This window comes from Dama dama, chromosome 19, assembly GCF_033118175.1.
Source record: "Dama dama isolate Ldn47 chromosome 19, ASM3311817v1, whole genome shotgun sequence".
NCBI lineage: Eukaryota > Metazoa > Chordata > Mammalia > Artiodactyla > Cervidae > Dama > Dama dama.
The window spans coordinates 40,236,142-40,251,451 of NC_083699.1; the positions used below are offsets into that span (position 1 = coordinate 40,236,142).

The 15,310-nt window shown below is 41.9% G+C and overlaps 1 protein-coding gene across 13 annotated transcripts in view; it reads left to right on the forward strand.

Moving 5' to 3' along the window:
- The window catches only part of LPP (LIM domain containing preferred translocation partner in lipoma), a 723,640-nt gene that overhangs the window by 171,637 nt on the left and 536,693 nt on the right, over positions 1-15,310 (forward strand). For all 13 annotated transcript variants that reach the window (XM_061166808.1, XM_061166817.1, XM_061166813.1 and 10 more), the window contains one exon: positions 3,657-3,720. The gene's annotated coding sequence lies outside the window, so the exon portion shown is untranslated. The remainder of the gene's footprint in view (positions 1-3,656; positions 3,721-15,310) is intronic.

Sequence of the window (15,310 nt, forward strand, 5' to 3'; positions counted from 1 at the left end):
ATGAGACAACCAAATCAGTCATAAGCCATGGAGTATGTTGTATTCTTGATAAGTGTCTTAGGGTATCATCTAAAAATGTTCTTCATGTGGGATTTGATGTTGGGAGTGGAGGACATTCCATGTTTGTCATTTAATACCTTTGGCCTGATCTCACTTTTCGATCACTTTTGGGATCAGATTTCCCAATAATCATGTTTAAGATTATGATGTTGTTTAATTTACAAATTATCATCTCACCACCACTTTTATCAATTCATAAAACTTACCCAAATGCACAAAGTCTAGACAAAATAATGTTTGGCTTTTTCACAGTGGTTTAGGGATAGCCATGGTCAAGATTCATGGAAAGAGAAGCAGAAAAATGTATATCTCATAGAACTTTTAATTGAAAAGATTTGGAAATTGTAGCACTAAAACCAGAACCAAGATCCTCAGTCCCTAGTCTACTGTTCTTTTTAAGATAGCACCCCTTTTTCAGAATAAACGTCTGGCATTACAGGACTGAAGACTTACTTCAGTTTATTCACTTAGAGCGTTTTTACAAGGCTCCGTCGACCGCTCGTTTGCACTACAGCACTTGTAAAGTATCACATATTAAGGGGCGTCTATACATTGGCCTCAGCTTCCCTGGTGGCTCAGCGGTAAAGAATCTGCCTGCAATGCAGGAGCTATAGGAAGCATGGGTTTGATCCCTGGGTCGGGAAGATCCCCTGGAGGAGGAAATGGCAACCCACTCCAGTATTCTTGCCTGGAGAATCCCATGGACAGAGGAGCCTGGTGGGCTACAGTCCATAGGGTCACAAAGAGTTGGACACAACTGATGTGACTTAGTATATATACATTGGCCTTAGTGATTCTCATGCCAGTTGATTGGAATTTTTCTTCATAATGTCAAGATCACCACCTAGAGTTATGTTGTCTAAAATTGTCCAGGGGTGGAGTGGTCGATCCAGAGGCTACCATGGTTGTTGGAAAAATCTATTTATATCTCTTCTATCTTCATTTCTCCTGACCTCCCATTCCTCTCTTCTTTTTGCCTTATTCTTCATCATTTTTCTTTCCATTCACTCTATTTTCCCCCCTTTGGCTCCATTGTTCTCTCCAGTTTCTCCCCTAAATACAGTAGAAATGATCAATTATTTTATACTAGTCCCAGCTCTAGGTTTGTTGGTTCTTGTTTTGCTTTGATCCTAATTAATGTGTTAAAGTTTTTTAAGTTAGAGGTTGATCATACAAGTTTTTTGTTCTGTTTTGGTTGAAATTGCTTCTGGAAATGAGAAGGGTTTTCTTGAGAGTAATGGGATGGGTGATTTGGCAAAGGATGCAAACCCGCCAGCAGTTTGGGTCAGCAGTCATAAAATCCACAGAGGCAGCCAAGGATAACTGACTTCACTACTAAGATGCTAGAGTTGGATTTGTCACTTGTCCCAGATGTCTTTATGGGTCTAGGGGAGAACTCCACTGCATCAGAAAATACTCAAGTTCCTGAGGGCACGTGCCACTCAAACCGTGTGAGAAGAGGATGGTGAACTTCTTAGCTAGAAGGTTTCAGCTCTTCTACAGTGTGAGATGAAACTTACTGATGCAGACCCCTTTACGAAAATTCAGTGGTACAGCCTTGTATTGTTTCTGTGGCTTGTGTTTCGATAGCTTGCGCAAGGATGTCACATCTCTGAAACTTCACCGGGGAGAGCTGAGAAAGTGTTGATGGTAACCCTGCATCGAACACTCCTATGCCTCAGCTTAGTAATGTGTCACTTTCTGGTTAGACCACAGATGTGAAGTCTCTCTCCTTTCACTTGCTAGTGAAGCAGGACTCAGTACTAAATGTGCTTTGGCCCCTTGACAGTAGACTTCTACAGGTTATATGCTCACTTTACCTTTCCTTCCAAATAGAGTGTTCCTAAATGGGAGGCTGCATCATGTAGTGGAAGGGTCCTTACTCCTTTGGGGATCAAGATACAAGGTTAAACTTTTATATGTTTCATATTAACCATGTGATGTTTGAAGTTTGGCTTCCTGATCAGTAAAATTGGGGTAATACAGTTTCACTGGGGTTATGTCAAGGATGATTTGAGATAACATGATCATGAAATATTTTTCAAACTATAAACTATAGTATTACAGATGATTAATATTTTGATTTTGGTGGCATATGGCAAGAATTTCTTGCAGAATATCATATCAACCATGCTGTATTCATAATCATCTGATTTAAGCTCCTATATTAAAATGGGATATATCAGTAAAACTTCTGAGAGATCTTTCAGTTCAGTTCAGTCACTCAGTCGTGTCCGACTCCTTGTGACTCCATGAATCGCAGCATGCCAGGCCTCCCTGTCCATCACAAACTCCTGGAGTTTGCTCAAACTCATGCCCATCAAGTCGGTGATGCCATCCAGCCATCTCATCCTCTGTTGGCCCCTTCTCCTCCTGCCCCCAATCCCTCCCAGCATCAGGGCCTTTTCCAACGAGTCAACTCTTCGCATGAGGTGGCCAAAGTCTTTACTTCTCAACAAATCTATCCCTGTGTTAAAACTGACCCCTTGTTCTTGCAGTCCTGTTGGAAGCTCCATCTCTCTGAACCTAAAGCATGATACAGGCACAAGCTTTAGACTGACCTATGATAAATCTGCAGGCTTTCCCCTAAAGCAGTTTCTTTTGCTTTTTGGGTTGAGGGGATACATGATTCTTCAGTTTTTAGGCTGTGTCACGTGGAACAAAAGTTCTTTGTGATGCTGGTAGGTGAAGTCATGTAGATTAACACAGATAAATACTGTGGTATTTTAAAACCAGAGACATGAATCAAAGAAATACCCAACCCAGAGATACCCTCTATCCTTGTGTGCTTAGAACATTATTCTTTGATCATATAAGCATGTGCTCATAGGAAGAAATTTTTTTATACCATTTTGTTGACCACGCCACCAATGCTTATAGATATGAAATAATGGAGGAAAATCTTCCCCCCAAAAGTTTAACTCATCTTTGTCTATGAAGTAGGTATTATATGTCTCATTTACATATAAGGAAATTGACACTTGGGGTTTAAGTAACTTGCCTAAGGCCATTGGTAAGAGGCAGACAGGTCTGACTGGCTCTAAATCCTGTGTGTTTTCCCCATTTCCTCATGTCAATCAAATAACTGGTTTTATCTCATTATTTCCTCCTTCACTAAGTCTGGTGGATCAAGTCAATGAGTTGTCTGTCCTCATGATTTCCCAGCCTAATATTCTGGATGTAAAGGAAAGGCCGCTGGCTGAATAGGCAGCACTCAGAGGGTCCAAACTCTCGTCTTGCCCTGTATTGTACTGTGCAGTCCTGGGCAAGTTACCTACCTTTTTTGAGCTTCAGTTTTCGCATCTGTAAAATGAGGAAAATAATACCCATTCACATTTGTGAATTTAACCCTGAGAGAGATGTTAGTTCCTTTCTTTATCCTCCTTGTCCTCTGTGAGCTTTTGTTTCCTCACTTCAAAGTGGTAGAATAATCTCTTCCTGCTTCTTTAGCAGGTTGACATGGACTGAAATGAGATAATGAATGTGAAAGTGTTTTGTGAAACCAGAAACTGCTGTATAGATAGAAGAGTTTATGATTATTAGTGAATACATAGAGCTTGCAAACTAAGGCTAACTTTTCCCTGTTTTGTTTACAGACACTACCGTTACAGTTTGCTGACCCTTGTGTCCACTGATCATTCCAAGAACGAGCTGTCCAAGGTAAGAGAGGCTTGGTGTCATCACATTTATGAAATGCTAATAGGCATCTTAACCAATAGAGTTTAAGGTAGATTTCACTCCCAACAGAAGAAATACGAAGGTATTCCAGGAACACCAAAACCTGAAAAATGGCCAAGGCAGTGAACTGCTTCCCCTTTTATGTTTCCTTCTTTTGATTTCCTTTTTAATTCCAGCTTTTTAAAGCTTCCTACCTGAAGCAGAGAAGTATTTTGGTAACATGGAAGTATCAAAGTGTCTATAGTATGCCATGTCCAAGGATGTTCTTATCTAGTGTCTTCTTATATCCCCAGCTAGTATGTAGCAGGAGGGCTTTCTCTAGTTTCCTGGTCATTGATGGGGTGCATTTTTCACTACACTATGCTGCACTGTTACCTGGCTCTGAAGGAGTCAAACTACTAGACGGGTCTGTCACTGCCTCTTACCTGCTCCCAAAACATCTTTAAAGCACATAATCGAAGGCTATCACAACAACAAAATCCTTCAAAATACAGGAAATGAGTTAGCTTTTTGAAACCCAGGACCTATAGTACCTGCATTCCACTCTCTTGGGGAACCAGTGTAAATGAATTATAACTTTGGCAGAAGATTTCATTCTTCTTGAGTTTGTCAAGAAAATGGAGACCAGTTTAAAATAAAAAGAAGAAAGCATAAAATTTGTTTTATGTGTTTAAGAAAGCATAAAAAGTTTTAAAATTTGCAAGATGTGTGTTTTCTTCTGCAGATAACCAGTTGATAATCTGTACTTCCCAGCTAACTCTGCTGTGTTCCCTGTAATCTCCTGGAAGTCTTAGCCAAAAAGAGGCGAAGTAGTCACTATGGTGCTCCTAACTGCAGGTCCTATAGGATAGAACCTTTGTGGAAGATTTGATATCAGTATTTAAAGTTCTGTAAACACTTCTTCTGATGAATATTTTTATTATCTCTTTGGTATTTTCTTTACGTGATTTTGAACATACTTTTTTTTTCCTGAGTTTGTTGGAGTCCAGTTGATTTACAATGTTCTGTTAATTTCAAGTGTACAGCCAAGTGAATAAATTATACATACACATATATCTATTCTTTTTTAGATTCTCTTACTATATAGGCCATTGCAGAGTGCTGAGTAGAATTCTCTGTGCTATACAGTAGGTCCTTATTAGTTATCTATTTTATATATAATAATTTAAACATAATTTTAATTACACAGGGCTTTGAACAAATTGAGGTTTGTTGGTACTGCCTCATATTTGCAGGAGTTGCAGTTTAGAAATGAGTGAAAATTTTGGTGTCACATTAATATGGTTTTCAAAGCCAACACTCACCATATACATCAAATAAGAAGAGATCATGGATGAGCAAGGCCAGTGAGGGAACGTATAGACTGTGAAACTCTTCTATGAGCAGATCAGACCTATATGCCCTATGTGGTGTTTAGATTTTATACTAGTTTCTACAAGAAGAGTTACTAAAAAAAATAAGATGGTAGCCAAAAATACCAGAATGGCTCCTGCTCACCTTTTTGTTTCTCTCTAGTCCATAAAATGCCCCTGCAAAAATATCCTTTCTTATGTACTTCATGTATTTTCAGGGATAACACATCAGAAAAGAATGTACTGTAGACAGGTGATAGCATAATTTTTGATAGCTCTGTTAGGCAGAGATCTATTTGTTCATTTAGAAGCTACAGTTTTTATATTAACTTTCCTCCAAATGCAAATTGTTAAATATTAATAAAATACTTTTTGAAAAGTGGTTAACTATGCCCCTGCTTCCCCACTGAAACCCATTTGAATGTACAAAGAAGAGTTTAAGCAAGGCTGGAAAGGTTATGAAAAATTGCTCTTGAGAAAAGAATTTCATATATATCTATCTATCATCTATGTATTATCTATCATCTATCTATTATCAGTCATCTGTTATCTATCTATCTATCTATTCATCTATCTTTTTAAATTATTTAAGTGGATTTGGTGAGGAAAGAAGGATATTCTCAAATAGCCTTTGGATGATAGAAAAGTAAATATTCTGAGAGCATACTACAGAAATTTAAAATAATCTTATGGTAATAATTGATGTCAGTGTCAGTAATGAATAAAGAATAACAGTTTAAATAAATAATTAGGCTTGACGGTAGCTGTGTCAACAGGTACCCACGTAATGAGTGTGTTCATTGTTTTTCTCGGCTTTCAACGTTGATCCACTGACTGTGGTGTGTTCCCTGTCCCACTTCCAAACCAAATCTATTTAAAGCTGTACTTCATGGAATCTGAAACTGTATACCCTGTTTACTATTTAGAGCTGATACCCAATGTTCTTTAACAGGGAAGATCTTACTTGAGTAAGAACAAGCTTCTGGCCTTTGGTAGACTGTTGATTATCCTTGTTTTCCATGGGATGATTCATTAGCGAGGATGAATAATGCCCAATTAATTCTCACAGACTTGTCTCTATTGCTAGAGTGAATTGGTTATTATAGTTTGATGGAAACAGCTCTAGTCTGCCTTAAATCAAATAAATCAGCTATTGTTATTTGAGGTGGAGTTAGAGACAGTAGTTATAAGTGAAATTATGTTCTTAGTTACCTGAATAGAATCTCATTGTTTGCAGGAGTGAAGTAATGCATTATGGGTTATGTTCTATGAACCAGGAGTCATGAGAATCTATTTCTGCTCCCAACTCTGACTGTGTCACCTTGGGCAGGTCATTTTCCCTCTTTGGGGTCTATTTCAGCATCTGACAATAGATAGAGTTAGACCAGTTGGTCATGGTGTTATTTCTAGTCAAATGTCCTAATGTTAATTGCTATGATTTTATTTCTTGGTCAGCTCTTTATTCCTTCTGCTGCTACTTTTCCAAAGTCATAGAGAGTCTAGTGTGAAAATTGTTGTTTTTTTTTAGCTTTTAATTCTACATACCTGAAAGGCAGTTTATGATTTGAATTTTAGATTGGACTGTGATTGAACATTTATGCATTGGTTGTGTCTACCCTAGCAACATTCATTTTCTAGTTAGAAATCAAAAAAGTACATTTTCCTCTATGTTTTTCTGCTCCATAATCTCAGTCTCAGTTTTAGAGGCTCTGGTAAACTTCTCAACTAGCCATATAAAGAGGTTCCTCTTCAGTTGTTTGACTTTTCTGGGATTGAGTCCGTGACCTATAAGGAGATGTCAGAATATCAAAGACAGAGGGGGCATTGAGAACCAATCTAGACAGAATTTTACAGATGAATTTATTTGCAAAGAAGAAATAGAGATACAGATGTAGAGAACAGACATACAGATACCACGTGGGGGAGATGGGGTGGGATGAATTGGGAGGTTAGGATTGACGTATATACACTACTATGTATAAAATAGATTATAATGAGAACCTATTGTTCAGCACAGGCAGCTCTACTCATTGCTCTAAGTGAGAAGGATATCTAAAAAAGAGGGGCTGTGTGTATAAGTAGAACTGATTTGCTTCACTGTACAACAGAAAGTAATACAACATTGTAAAGCAACTATACTCCAATAATAAAAATAAAAAAAGAACCAATTTAGCCAAATCCTTTCATTTCAGAGATGGAGATTTTGGGCTCAGGGAGGGAATCTGATTTGTCTAAGGTATTAGTGGCAGATCCTAGAATTCTTTCTTCTGACTCCTTCGTTGCTGTTTTAGGAGAGGAATCTCTATATGTGAAATGTCCTTTCTCTTCCCAACATTTAAAAGGACATTATCTTTCAGGCAAAGCCAATCACATTGCCAACTCAGGGATATGAGATGCTTTCGTTCGTTCTGTGAAGCACGGGATAGAGGATTCTGGCTGCCTCTGCTCTCTGTGCTTGTTCGGAGTCCGTGGTTCCCTTGCAGTTCTTCTTGACCCTGACATCACCACTATTTCCTCCTGTCCTTTTCTAATCCAGTGAATTATAGGAAGCTAAGGATGAGTTCCTAACTGGCTGTGTACTGTGCATAGTTGGGAACATTAATAAAGAGAAGACAGATGCAGGATGAATATGCAAGAGGACAGGAGAGTAATAGCCAACACAGTGAAATCTAGTTCAAGGCCTGTGGTTCCCAGTTGCTGTGCTACATAAGATTAATAGCAACATCTCTCATCCTTTCAGATCTTCTTTCTGCCTTGTTCTTGTGGGACTGGGCTGGGAATGAGGAGCAGCTGGAATGATCTTTGCCAAAACCAAACTAATGTTTTCATGAGATTTCCAGGTCCAGAGAAGACAGCAATAATTATCCATCAGCTGGAAGATAACTTGGAGGCAACTGGGTCTAAACACTTACCTTGTACTTCATAATACTGATGTACAGAGTGTGGAAATCATTTTACTGGGTCTGAGGTTCAAATCCTGGCTTTACCTTATTGGCTGTGACTTTGGTGAAGGCATGATGTTCCTTCCTCTGAACCTCAGTTTCTCCATCTATGAGATGGGAAGAGGAGCAGGAGGATGAAATAGAGGATGTCAAAGGCTCCCAGAATCTTGATCCTGAGTCTCTGACTTGCCTAAGGTCCTGTAGCAAGATTTTAGCCGAGCTGTCTTAGATTCAGAGCTCCTTTCTCTGGTTTGGCATGCTCATCATGAATACTTCCACTGCCCATACTTTCTAAACCACATGCTTGTATCTTTCAGCCTTATTTTATTGAGTAAACTTTTTCTCTCTCCATTGGCAGATCCCTCTGTCAAGGGACTTGTCTAAGGCAGTCATTATTAATTTGTGTGTGTGTATTTAGTGGTAAGGGAGAGGATTATGGAACATTTGGAATCTCTGTAATAGTTAGAAAATAGACATCTGTATAGAATGTTGTCTACAATTTCATGAGGTTTGTAAACTCTCTAAAGGCCATACCTAGGTTCTAGGTTAAACAAAAGATGGTTTTCAGTGTGGGAAGTCTGAGATGACATTTTGATAACACACATTTCCTTTGCTGTTGGATTTCTCCCACAATTCACCTATTGTTTTGCTCTGAGTGTCAGACTCATTTATGAGTGTGACTCTGGGCATTTGTATGTTTCAAACTGTTGAGTGATGTTTTAATATTCAAACTCTTACTCTGCTTGCTTTATTCATTTATTCACTCTATCACTCAAATGTACATTTAACCCAGAATCTGCTAATTGCTATCAGTTTTAATACATCATTTCACTGAATCTCATAAAATAAAAAAAATATTTTTCCCACTTTTCTTATGTGGAAACTGAGCCCAGAGAGGTTGAGTAATTTGCCTAATGTCATATAGCAAATGAATGCAAAGTCTGGAATCAAACCTAGATCTGCTTGAAAATATGTGACTGCATCTAGAGATAACAGGCTTCCCAGGTGGCGCTAGTGGTAAGGAACCTGCCTGCCTATGCAGGAGACATAAGAGATGTGGGTTCCATCCCTGGATTGGGAAGATCCCCTGGAGAAGGGCATGGCAACCTACTCAGTATTCTTGCCTGGAGAATCCTATGGACAGAGAAGCCTAGCAGGCTAGGGTCCACAGGGTCGCAAAGAGTCAGACATGACTGAAGTGACATAGCATGCACGCACACAAGAGATAACAATGAATGTGAACAGGGACAATGAAACTATTCTATAAACTATAGAAATTCCTAGTAAAAAATAGTCAGTGGGCCCCTGAGGAGTAACAGTGAATATGTGCTGTGGGAGTTTAAAGAGGGACAAGCTCATATATCCTGAATCTTTTATATGATAATTCATTAATTACATGCTCTTCTGGTATCTTAAGGCAGGATAAGAAAAGTTGGGCAGTTGTCTAAATTGTATTATAAATAACTCATGTTTTCTCTTTTCTTGCATACTTCGATCAGGTTAGTGGTCTGAGAGTCTCCAGTTTTGTGAGTGCAGGAGGAGGTGGTGATTATAGAGTCATAGAGCCCTGATCGCACTGCAAGTTATCAACTGAATTGGAATTTCAATGCTTTGGGGAATCCGTTTGTTGTTTTCTCCCTGTTATATCGAGCGTGGGATTTTTACCAGAGATGGACTTCTGGCCGTGCACAGATCAGCACAAATGCAGATGTGAGCAGCGAGAATTTGGATCGTGCCAAGAGGTAATGACTGCCACATGTGTGAAGCTAATCTCAGTGCCTGGTGACCCACTGTGAGTCTGTGTGGGAGCCCTGAGAATGAAGGCTGGTGTTCGACATGGAAGAGGCCCTGGAGGTTGTTAGAGGCAACACCTTCGGGTGGGAAGATGAGGCCCGGAGAAGGGGCAGCAGCGGGCTGATAGCAGCAGAGCGAGAACCAGACTTCATACCAGTGCCCTCCAGTAATAGCGCCTTAAATTTCCTGTCTTCCATTGGCTCGTGCCCCCATTTGACGCTGGATTGGGAATTCAGCATTATTAACTCCATAACCTTGGAAGCATAACTTGATTTCTTTGGGTCTCAGTTTTGTTGTCTGTAAAATGAAAATCACACCCTATTGGCAGAACTGTTGTGAGGATAAGTGAAATACCATGGTGCTGTACGCCACGCGGAGGTGTTACCTCATATATGCTTAACAGTCCTTAACATAGCCCAAGGAGATAGGCGTGCGTGTGTGCTAAGTCGCTTCAGTCCTGTTGACTCCGTGTGACTCTGTGGACTGTAGCCCATCAGGCTCCTTTGTCCATGGGATTCTCCAGGCAAGAATACTGGAGTGGGGACAGGTACACGTATCCTATTCTTCTTCTACAGATTCTACTTCCCAACTTCGTTTTGATACTTTTCAGATCGTTGCTTCTCAGAATTTGGTCTGAAGACCAGGAATGTCAGCATCACCTGGGAGCTCCTTAGAGATGCTGACCTCAGGACCCATTCCAGACCTCCCTCCTTATCAGAATCTGCATTTTAATAAGATTTCCTAGGTACTTCTAGGTTCATTAGAGTTTGCAAAGCAGTTTTTCCATTGGAGACCAATTCTGAGTCTGTTGGCCACAGGCCTCTGCTGACATTGACAGGGTTGGAACCAGTATTCCAGGGCATGCCTTCCCCATGCCTGGAGAGACAGGAGGGAGTCCTTGTCAAGCAGCTCCCTGGGAGTAGTGGAAGGCCGGGTTGCAGGAATCCAACAGGCTGTATCTTTTCAACGCCCTTCATTTCCCCAGAAGTAGTATTCACCAGGGGTCAAACTGGGATTGGATCCCAGGCTTTGGACTCCTAAAGTCTGTGTTCTTTTCATTACACCACCATGCCTCAGTCAAGAGGAATGCCGGGCTGTGTGGACCATAACTCTTCATTCCCCATAGTGCCAGTATTTCCACACTGGCTGTTTTACTCTATTACTCAATTCCTAGAGGGGAGGAATTTAAAAAAAAAAAAAAAAAAGAAAAAAGCTTGAGTTGAAAGCCAGGATCCTGCAGCTTAATCAGTTATTTTCATTTTTTAATGAGGGAGACTATTGTGAAATAAGTAATTATTAATTACTCAAAACTAATGAAATATTTTAGTTTCCTTGCTAAAAAAGCATATGGAAGCTAAAAGAAAGCATATGGGTGTTTTTCGGGAAGCATATTGGTGAATGGACGAATTCTGGCGGTGCCAGTATGCCTTTGCTGTCTGGCTGGGGCCATCCCTGCGTGCGCTGGCATCTGAGTCCTTGTGTGTTTGGAGGGATTATTTAAAATTCCCATCTGATGTGTGCCTTGGGTTGCCTCTGGAGTTACACAGCTCTGCCTCATAAATCTTTCTGCCGTGTTTTCACTCTGATATTTCTGGTGGAGTGTCACTCAGTATAAAACCTTTACCATCAGGGGCCTGCCATGCTCTGCCTTTCCAGATGTTTCTCTTTCTCTGCAGTGGCCCGAAAGGGCCTGCCCAGCTGATGGTTGGGTGTAGAGACTTTGTTCACCTGATGGTTTACCATAGCATCCTTGGACCTCCTTGCTCCACTGAGGACCATCTGTGAGACCTCTGGGCTCCCTACTGAGAAATCTGCACTGCAGATTTCTCCTTGTAAAACCAGAATGGTGATTCAAGTGCAGGTCCGCTCAGAGCTGTTTATCATCAAAGTCCATATCCTTTGCTCCTCCTCTCCTTTTCTTTATGTCTCTTCTCTCTTGCTGTGTGTTTGTGGATCTGGTAAATGGCTTGATGGATTGGGAGGTGGTTGAAACTCTTTTTGGCCACTCTGGTGATCCAGGCTTGTGACGGTTAGAGGCAGCATGCTATGTTTGAGAAGGTACTTGGCTGAGAGTCAGAAAACCGAGGTGCAGATCAGCCTGACTTAAGCAGCATTTACTTAGCACCTATGGAGAAAGATGGCCCACTAAGACAGGGAAGGAGGGAGGTGGCAGGTGTGTGGAGATGAACTTGATGCAGGGCCAGCCAGGACTCAGTGTGACGTGTGGGCTCAGAGATGAGACTTTGTGAGTGAGAGAATGTGAGAGTCCTTTCTACAGGAGGTTTCTTATAAAAGCAGGGGCTGGAATTGGCTTTGAAGGATGATCAAATGGACTTTGTTGAGATATTACAGGGGCTTCAGGGGGACACTCTGGCAGGCAAGAATCAGCTTGAGGCAATCCCCAGAAGCAGGTGAATACCATCCCTGCCCAGAGAACTGGGCACAGATGACAGAAATGTGTAGTTGAGAGAAAGCACTTCTTTTCTGGCAGACGTCTGTCTCCTCATCTGCAGAGTGTACCGTTTGGACAATTTGGTTCTCAAGAAGCCTCAAGACCTCCAATTGGTCTTGAGGCTACCGCATCTCCCAAGACCTACCACATCTCCCAAAACCTACTGCATCTCCCATCCTAAAGCCAGATAAGCATTAGCTAAAGGCTGGTCACTCTTAGTGGCGATGGAGCAGGGCCCAGAACCCATGTGCCTTGTTTCTGACTTCATCACTCTCTCTGTGACCCTACAGGGCATTAAAAGGATGAGTGGTTGGGATGACCATTATTATTCTAGCCTTTAATGTGTAAAACACAGAATTTTAAAATAATCTGCAACATAAATAAGATATTTCACCGTTTTACATACTTTTTTCACCCTTCCACTGGAGACCATCCACTCTTATAAAATGCTTCCTTCTTCCATTTTGCCTGTGTGGGCTTTGCTTTCCTGCCTGAAAAACCAGCACACATCCCTCCTCCTAGGGAGCCTTCTCTTTCCATCCTTTGGCTCAGCTAGTGTTGGACTTTGTTTTCTTTTGTATTGCCACCTCTTAATGTTTCCTCTTATCTCCTACCCCCTATACATGTATTATGAGGGTTCTGAATCTAAGGACTATATTCTGCTTCTCTGAATTCCCTTTCACTTCTGGCACAGCAGTGCCCATATCATTCCTGATAAAGAAACACGCAGCTGTGTTCTTCAACCGTTTCCCTCTCTGCTTGGTGCTTGTTTTTGAGATGGATATGACACTTAGAGATTTATAGAATTTCCGAATGGGAGAGGAATTTAAAAATTCACTGTCTAGTTGAGCTCCACCCCAGGGAAGAAATGGCTTACCCTGCTGTACCTGCCCAGTGAGTAGTGGGTCTGAGAGTGGCACCCTCATCTGATCAAGCAGGAGAGGGGTGGTTGGGGCCTGAGCTCCTGCTCACCCTTCAACAAGTGTTGGCCGGGTTCCTTCTTTCTATGGAGAACTTTGGGAGTAAAGGTGGTACACGTGACGCTGCTGTCTTATGAACCAGATGGAAGCAAGCAGACGCTTAACCGGTGTCTCCTGTGATGTACTACGTGACAGGCCCATGGCAGGCGCTTTCCCATCGTTTGGTTTAGTCACTCATCATAAACTAGAATGCCCCCACCCCCTGCACATGGGAGACAGGTTGTAAACAGGACATTTAACCAAATGTAACAAACATTTACACTGAAGAGTGCATGGTAGTGGATAGATTTTTGCCTGATAGGCAGAGGGCTCTTCGCGCTCTCAGCTGTTATAAGCGTAACTGATCAACGATCAGAATTGTGGTGGGAAAACCTGTGTTCCCTGGAGTATAAGAGAGGCTTCAGCTCTCTCTCCTGTCTTCTACACATGCATCCCTGAGTCTTTGGAGGGATGAGACTTGCCTACCTCCCACTTGGGGGTTGGTAGTATTGGATTGTACTTGTTCTGGTTACATCTTACTCCTGCCTCTCCCTTGGCCTCCAGCCCCACTGAGTCTATTTTTCTATCACTCCTATTCATTCTTCTTCACCCTGCTCCCTCCCTTTCCTGAGTTAACCCTGGGTGGCCTTAGGTCCCAAAGACTCTCCGATGGCAGACTCCCCTGGACTGGACTGTAAAATGCTGGCCGGGAAGACAGGACACAAATCTGTTAAATACACAGTAAAAATAGCTTCTGATCTATGCAGCTCGGTATTAGGCAAGATGATATTAACGAGGTTTGAGTGCTGTTCTGAAATGTGGCAGCTGCACATGCATCTTGGCTGCTTTTCCTCCCTACCTCTGGCAGCTTGCGAGCAGTGTTGCCATGACACTCCTTGGGCTCTGTTTAGATCAGCTATTTTCTGAAGGAGTCCCTGACCTTCCCCACAATAGAAACCGTTGATGTGGTCAAGTCAGAGCCCCTCCAGGAGCCCTGGAACTGGTGGGCCCCCAGTTGTGACTTGGAAACTGTTGGAAGCTGTAGGTCAGGACACAGACTTAGAAGGTTTAGGAACAAGAGAGGCTGTTGAATATCCTTTAGTGTCCTTTGATGAGGAGGATACTGAGCCCATTGCTTGAAAGGGACTTGTTCAAGGTCACAGAGTGAAGTAGGGACAAGGCTGAGACAGGAACTTGGGTTTCCAGATTTTCCAATGTTCCAATTGTGCCACTCTTTCTCCTGCCTGGAGGGCCCTTTTCAGCCCTGATGGCTGTGGACGGAGAGGAGACAGGCCTGGGGACATCGATGTCCCTAGGAATGGGCAGAGGGAGTGAAGAGAGGCGGGGGGAAGCTCAGTGCAGAGGGAGGAATGAGGAAAAGAGGGTTACGAATAGTGTAGGGGTGACAGAGGCCAGAGTAAATGCCCTAGGTACCCCTCAGCCCATTCAAAGAGACTCTTTTCTATCAGGTTCCACAGGTTGGTCCACTGAGAAATAGATGCTTACAGAAGCAGGGGAATAACAAGGTCCTGTTCTCTGTTGCCCCGAACCCTTGCCTAACCTCATATTAGACTTCACAAAACACTACCCTTAAAAGCCATTGTCAGCATCACCCTCTTTGGGATACTTTATTATACAGTGTTGAGTATTCTTTAGAGAGTTCATATGTAAAATGCTATCTTCTCCACATGATAGCAGGATCTCAGGAGACAGAAACTGTGAGTCAGATGTACTCTCCTCCCTTCTCCCTTCTCCTCCCTCCCACCTTCCCTCCCTCCAGTCATGACACCTGGCAGAGACCTAAATCACATATGATGAGCATCCAGTAAATTTTTGTTGAGTTGAACTTAGTCGAATTTAGATGGTCTCAACATTTTTATTAATTGATGGAGTGGGTAGCCATTCCCTTCTCCAGGGGACCTTCTTAACCCAGGGATTGAAGCCAGGTCTCCTGCATTACAGATGAATTTTTTACCTTCTGAGCCACCAGGAAGCCCAACAGATGGTGGACTTTGCCAAATAAAGATTTGGGGGAATAGTCATCTCATCAGTTTAGATTCAGTGAGATTTCTT